At 42.7% G+C, this 7172-nt stretch overlaps 1 protein-coding gene across 4 annotated transcripts in view; it reads right to left on the bottom strand.

Annotated features, from left to right (window-relative positions):
- Positions 1-1748: 1748 nt before the first annotated feature.
- Positions 1749-7172, bottom strand: part of Sec23ip (SEC23 interacting protein) — a 52534-nt gene continuing 47110 nt past the window's right edge. For all 4 annotated transcript variants that reach the window (XM_031388496.1, XM_031388495.1, XM_031388498.1 and 1 more), the window contains exon 19: positions 1749-3484. The gene's annotated coding sequence lies outside the window, so the exon portion shown is untranslated. The remainder of the gene's footprint in view (positions 3485-7172) is intronic.

Raw genomic sequence — 7172 nt, 5'->3', positions numbered from 1 at the left:
GACGTGTGTGTGCATGAGCATGCATGCGGAGGCCAAGGTCAGCTTCTGATGTCCTTCTTCATAAATGCCACCCACCTTGTTTTTTGAGGCAGGATCTCTCACTGCTACTTAGGACTCACCAGTTGGGCTATCCTGATCTCTGCCTATCTCTACCTCCCCAGTGCTGGAATTCCAAGCACCATGCCTAGGTTTTTATGTGGGTGACGGGGATCAAATCCTCATGCTTGCATAGCATAGCAAACACTTTAAGGATAAAGTCACCTCCCCAGCCCCTTTAAAGAAATTCTTACTAGCATGTATAATGGTACAAAAATAGTGGGCTTTGTTGCAGCACTATGTACTTCAATCATGTGCACCATCCCTCTTCCTCCTCCTCCTCCTCCCCCCTCACTATGGTCCTTGTCCTCTTCTATTTTTTAAGATTCATTTTAGTCATGTATGTCTATGTACAGGTATGATCATGTGAGTGCAGCTGCCCACAGAGATCAGAAGAGGGCATTGAATCCCATGGAGAAGGAGAAACAGGTGGTTGTGAACCGCCTAGTATATATACTGGGAACTGAATTATGGTCCTCTGTAAAACCAGACCCAACTCCTACTTTTTAAATTCTAGATTCTGCCTATAGAAGAGAGCACGCAATATTATCCAAGTCTGATTTATTTCACTTAGCATAGTAAATGACTTCCAGTTCTATCGTGGAAAACATTTTATTCATTATGGGTAAGTAAAACTCCATCACACACACACACACACACACACACACACACAGACAGGAATAGAGGAAGTAGTCACAGCAACCAAGATATAGAATCAATGGACATGTAAGTTATATATATACACACACACATATATACACACACATATAAAATACTTTCTATAGTATTTAATACTTCCTATACCCTAAGGACAAATAGAACATCTTGTATCTAGTCCTCTTCAATTCAAAGTGTATTTATAGAAATAGTGTATCTTGTTCAGAAAAAGTATTAGAGGATCTTCATTAATACAAGGCTTTAATATCTATTTAAAAAAAAATTCAAGTATTTGCAAATTGCCTGCTTCAGTTTTTGTGAGCACCTAGGCAGTCAGAGCCCCTTTCTTTCTTCATAAGCAAAAGTCTTTTCAAAGGATAACTCTGGAAAAGGTTAGATGTATACTCCTGTTTGCAAACCACTGATCTGGGTGATCCAAGGTCTCTTTCAGGTGTTACCTGACTTTACACTTCTGATTTTTTTAAATTCCCCTAGTCAACAAATGTTTGATAAGCACCTTATTCAATGGCAAGATTGTGAAGCTCAGTGTAAACACTATGCTAATACCAAGACACAGAAACCGTAGATGGGGCTGAGACGTATTGAAGCTAGTTCAGCGTTTGTCCAGTGTCATCAGTTCCTGGGTTGGATGATACTCAAGACTGTATAAACCAGGCATGGAGACACACACCTGTAATCCCAGCATTCGGAAAAGGCAGGGGAATCAGAGGTTCAAGGTCACCCTCAAATACAAACAGAAGTTAAGGCCAGCCTGGGCTACATGAGATAATGTCTTGGCAGGGGAGGGGGGGAATAGTGATAGAAAAATATGTCTAAAGACAAGTTCACCAAAACAGTCTATTTTATGCTTCCCAACTATTGAAATTAAGTGGCAACAAGGGCCATTTAGCTGGCATGGATTGCTTGCCCCAAATGCCCCCTCCCTGCCCAAGATTCATAAGACACAAGCAGAATGATACAACTCAAACTTGTTAAAGTTAAAAAAGCTAAACAGATTTTATTAAAATACACACCAAGAGCCGCTATTTCCCCTTATTCTGACAGTATTGGAACTCATATGGAACTAAGCGAACAGTCAATGTTCTGGTATAGAGAAACAAAGGCCAAAGGGAACCAGAACCCACTCCACTATGTGCCTCCCAAGCGGCATTTCGTGTTGTGTCCTCAGGTAGACAAAGACATGATTGGAAACTGTTGCCTAGGAACAAAGGAAGCTCTAAATCATTGGTTCTCAACTTTCCTAATCCTGCAGCCTTTTAATAGTTAGTACCCCATATTGTGGTGATCCCCAAACCATAAAATTCTTTTGTTGCTACTTCATAACTGCCATTTTTCTACTGTTATGAATCATAATGTAAATATCTGATGTGCAACCACTGTGAAAGGGCCGCTCCACAGGCTGAGGACCTCCACTCTAAATCCTCCTGTTGTAATCCCATCTGGTTAGGAATTAACCACTCAGAGGCCACAGGTTGACAAGGAAACACCTTAACAAGGGAGAGACAACAGTTTGCAGCTTTAAAAAGAGCATCAATGTTATTGTTTTATTCACACCAGGTAGAGCACATACACAAAAATGTGTATTATATGTTGCTTTCAAAAAATTCCATGTTCCATGAGAACTATGTAAATGACATAAAATGTTTCTGCTATGTAACAAAAGAAGGAAATCAGCATCCCCACTGTCTGTTAGGAAATATTTAGAGAATGAGTTTATAGTTAACAAAATGGTGCTACAGAGCAGTCTTCAAGCAGCTCTGCATCCTTTCAAACACCAGTGCAAGGAAAGTTAAACCAAAACAACAGGCCTTCCACTTTTCTTCTCACATTAACTGGACCTTAGGCACTGAGTGCTGGAACAGAAACCTTGGCTAACTGTGAAAGCCTGTTATTTATTTGCTCACCCCCCAGGGGATGTACACATGCCAGGAGAGGTCAGATCATCACAAGACTTCTGGAAAGTAAAAAGTGCTTCACTCCTGCAACTAGGTTCTCGGTGATGGCATTCGACTTCAGAAAAGCTGAGATCAGCGCGGGATGAGGAGGCCTGTCACAAGCAGGAACAACTCTCCACACCAGGGTAGCTCCAGCTCCAAGCAGTTCACATTTAAAGGACAGTACAAGTTTCTTCTCTTTTTGTTTTTGAGATGGTCTCCTATGTAGTCCTGACCTGTCCTGAAACTTGCTCTGTAGACCAAGCTGACCTCGACTTCACAGAGCTCCACCTGCCTTTGCTTCTTAAGTGTTGGGATTAAAGGCATGTGCCACCATGCCTAGCCTAAGTTTCTTAAAAATCATGTTACTATAGTTCCTCAAGAAGTCCATATTTAAATAAAAATAACATTGCATTAATACAAAGAAAAATATAAGTTTAACAGCCCACTGACAATAGTTTTAAGAAATAGAAATAACCGTTTGCATGCTACAAATATCTCTTCATTAGGATACACTTAATTTAGATAACTATATAACTATAAAGATTTGAGAATTTCCCACAGCATCATTTTATGGTTGCAGTTTTTCTTCTACACTGTTATGGTACTGACATTTTTTTCAGCATCTGTCTGTTCTGTTTTAAAAACAAAGCCCTACATCTGAAAAGTCCACGTTAGCAATTGTTGCTGAGTCATTTTTCTGTCATCCAGCATAGAGGCAAAGACGGATCAGGCACCAAGGAGCCTCTCAGTAGTGACACTCGTGCTGGAACTTCCTGTAAAGACAAGAGTCTTTAAAAAAACATCCTCAGTAAATGTCGCAACCTCTCCACTTTACTAACCGACACTGCAAGCAAATAGCAGAGGTCAGACTGACCACGAATCTTTAGACACAGCTCCCCAAGGCTGGGGTAGGCATGGGGGGCTATTGGAGAAGTGTGGGGCTTGTGCCAAAGACCAGTTCAGTGAGGTCAAGAAGCACAACAAAGCTGGGTGTGGTGATGCACACCTTTAATACCAGCCCTGGGCAGAGGCAAACAGATCTCTGCATTCAAAGCTAGCCAGATCTACACGGTCTACACACCCAACAAAATTCCTACCCCATACCTCCAGAAAAATGCAAAAAGATCAAGAGGCAACTGACAGAAAGGAAGAAAAAAAAGAAAAGAAAAGACGAGAAGAGAAGAGAAGAGAAAAAAGAAAAGAAAAGAGAGAAAAGAAAAGGCTACTCAAGTTCACTAGTGATGGAAATAAACCAAAATGATGAACGACAATTTCTGGTGATTAATTGGCAAAAATTCAAAAAAATTAACAACTAGTGTTGACAAGGGGTCAGAAAAACTGGCAATTTATATTAACATTACACGTGAAAACTGAGGGGTCTCTCTAGAATGCAACTGGACTATAGAACATCAGAGCTTTTAAAATGTATAATATTCTAGACTAAGTCTCTACTCAAGAGATTTATCTCAAGTCAGAAATAGGCAAAAACATGTAAAGCTACATGTCAAAATTGTGTATGGTAGTGAAATTTGGAAGGCAAATAACACCTCATACTCAGCAATGGAGGATAAATTAATAAGTAAAACTATGAAATGGAATGCAATGAACTTGTTCAAAAAGGGCCAGCGAGACAGTTCAGAGTGGGTGAAGGTGCTTACAAAACAATTTTACAATCTGAGTTCAAGTCCCAGGACCTCATGCTGTAAAGAAATTATCTATTCCAGCTGGCTGCCCACTGGCTTCTACATACACACCATGCATGGCACACACATACACCTAAATATAAACAATAAATGTTCATTTAAAAGCTATAAAATAACTAAGTAAAATAGTTGAACCACATGTATGTAAAATTCATTTATAAAGATACAAAAATTGTAAACAGGGCTGAGCATGTAGCTTAGTGGCACAGCATACGCAGGGCACTGTGTTCAATCTCTGTTCCTATAAATATATCTACATAAATGTACACCCCAACACATACATGTATGTAGGCTGAAGTGGTAAAATCATATGCTATCTGACATAGAAAGCACAGGCTAGAAGACAGCAAACAAGATGAGATATCTAAAGAGAGAAAAGCTGGGGCTCAAAGAAGGATCAGCTACTAAAATCACTTGCTGCTCTCGCAGAAAACCAGAGTTCTAGTCCCTGCACCCAAGTCAGGCTCTCACAACCACCTGTATTTCCAGCTACAGGGGATCCAACACATTCGTCAGGCCTCCATCAGCTCCTGCATGCAATAGTATACATACACACATACTCTCACACACACACACACACACACACACACACACACACACACACACACACACGCACGCACAGGCACACATAAACACAAATCTAAAATAAATGTTTGAGAAAATTGCTTCCTGCCAGGCAGTGGTGGTGCACGCCTTTAATCCCAGCACCTAGGAGGCAGAGGCAGGCAGTTTTCTGAGTTTGAGAGCAGCCTGGTCTATAGACTGAGTTCCAGGACAGTCAGGGCTATGCAGAGAAACCCTGTCTCAAAAAACAAAAAAAGAAAACAAAAAGAAAGAGAGAGAAAGAGAGAGAGAGAAAGAGAGAGAGAGAGAGAGAGAGAGACTTGCTTCTAAGTACATGAGGTATTTGTTGAACAAAGTATGGCAGCCCCCCTTGGCCCTGCCACAGGACAAACCAGAGCCTCGGCAATCACTACTCCACGTACACCATCCTCTGTCCTCCACTGGAGGTTGATGTCACAGGTGACCCCACTGAAGGAAGTCCATTCCCAACGTTAACACCAGCTCCCCACATTGCCACACTTCCTTGCCTTTTCCTACCTCACTTGCCTATCCCTGGTAAACACTAGCATTTGCTGACTCTAAACCTTGCACAGATAACAGAGCATGGCCAGAGAAGCCAGGCACTGTACCAAAGTACTTAACTTCACATTTCTGATCAAAATATCAGTAAGCATTCAAACCTGCAATAAAATCCAATCACACTTGGCTGGCTAATCCCTTTTTCCCACACTGAGGGACACATCTGCTCTTCTCTCTCCAACTCTCCCAGCAGGTCCTTGCCTTACTCTCAGCACTTCAGAGAAGGCAGAGCCCATCAGAGAGCACCTCCCAAGCCTTGCCAGCCCAAACCTGCACACTGCCTTGCCTTGCTCCTTTCCTAAAGTTCAGCTCTTAACCACACTTGGCTCCATGCTCCCTGCCTTTCCAAATGCCCACACCCCAGTATTCCCTTCAACCAAAATTATCAGTTCCTCTCAATTCTGGAACATCCCTGCCGACAAACACCTTTCTATACCAACCATTCCCCGCAACCTTACTTCTTTCTAGTCCTCCAAGGCAAAGCTCTTTCTCACTTTTGACTACTAGCGTGACATTAAAGTAACTCTGATCAAAGTCACCTGTCTGAAGCCAAAAGCCAATTCTTGGTTGCACTCGGATCTGGCCCCAGCAGTAGCAGGCAATGGTTGAACACTGCCTCCCTTGGCTTCCTGAGAGCTCAAGTCCTGGAATTTTCTTTACTTAAGGGACTCTTCCTCTTTCCCTACACTCCTTCAAGGTAACCCTAACTGAGTCTTTGATGGTAAATATATGCCAGTGCCTTTAAAGTCATCGTTAGCTCTTTGAGCTTTCTTCTGACAACCTTCAGACCAGCGTTGTCAACTACTGACTCAAGAAAACAAAACCAACTCCCCATCACCCCCGCCCCAACACCTGCCTCCTCCCTGTGCCCTGCCAGGAAAACACCACCCAGTACCCAGCAGCCATAGCAAATCCCACAGGAGTCATCGGCGACTCTGTCAGACCTCTTCCTCCATTAACAATCACCTCTCTTAGCCCTCTCCTGTGACCAGTCAACACTGGCCTCCCTCCCTCTTTGTCCCAATAATTGTCTACCCTCTACCCATGAAGGCTTCTGAAGTTGAAACTTTTGGCTAGTTTTATGTCAAGTTGATACAAGCTAGAGTCATTTGGGAAGAGAGAACCTCAATGGAGAAAATGTTCCAAATAAACTGGCCAGTGGGCAAGCCTGTGGTGAATGTGATTGATGACTGCTGTGGGAAGGACCAGCCTGCTGTGGATGACGCCATCCTAGGTAGGCTGTCCCGGGTATATGAAAAACAAACTGAGGAAGCCAGTAAGCAGTGCTCCTCCATGGCCTCTGAATCAGTTCCTGCCCTGACTCCCCTGGATGATGGACTCCAAGCTGTAAGATGAAATAAACCCCTTCCTCCCCAAGTTGTTTTTGGTTGTGATGTTTTACCACAATAGAAACCCCAAGTAAGACAAAAACTAACTCATGTTACCCCTCTTCTTAAAAGCCTCAGTGTCTTTATGAATGCTTAGAGCCAATGTCCTTGTAGTAAGAATCCTCACCTTGCCAGGCAGTGGTGGCACACGCCTTTAGTACCAGCACTTGGGAGGCAGAGGCAGACAGATTTCTGAGTTCGAGGCCAGCCTGGTCTACAGAGTGAGT

Source organism: Mastomys coucha, unplaced genomic scaffold, assembly GCF_008632895.1.
Source record: "Mastomys coucha isolate ucsf_1 unplaced genomic scaffold, UCSF_Mcou_1 pScaffold21, whole genome shotgun sequence".
NCBI lineage: Eukaryota > Metazoa > Chordata > Mammalia > Rodentia > Muridae > Mastomys > Mastomys coucha.
This window is presented reverse-complemented; position numbering and strand designations above follow the sequence as displayed.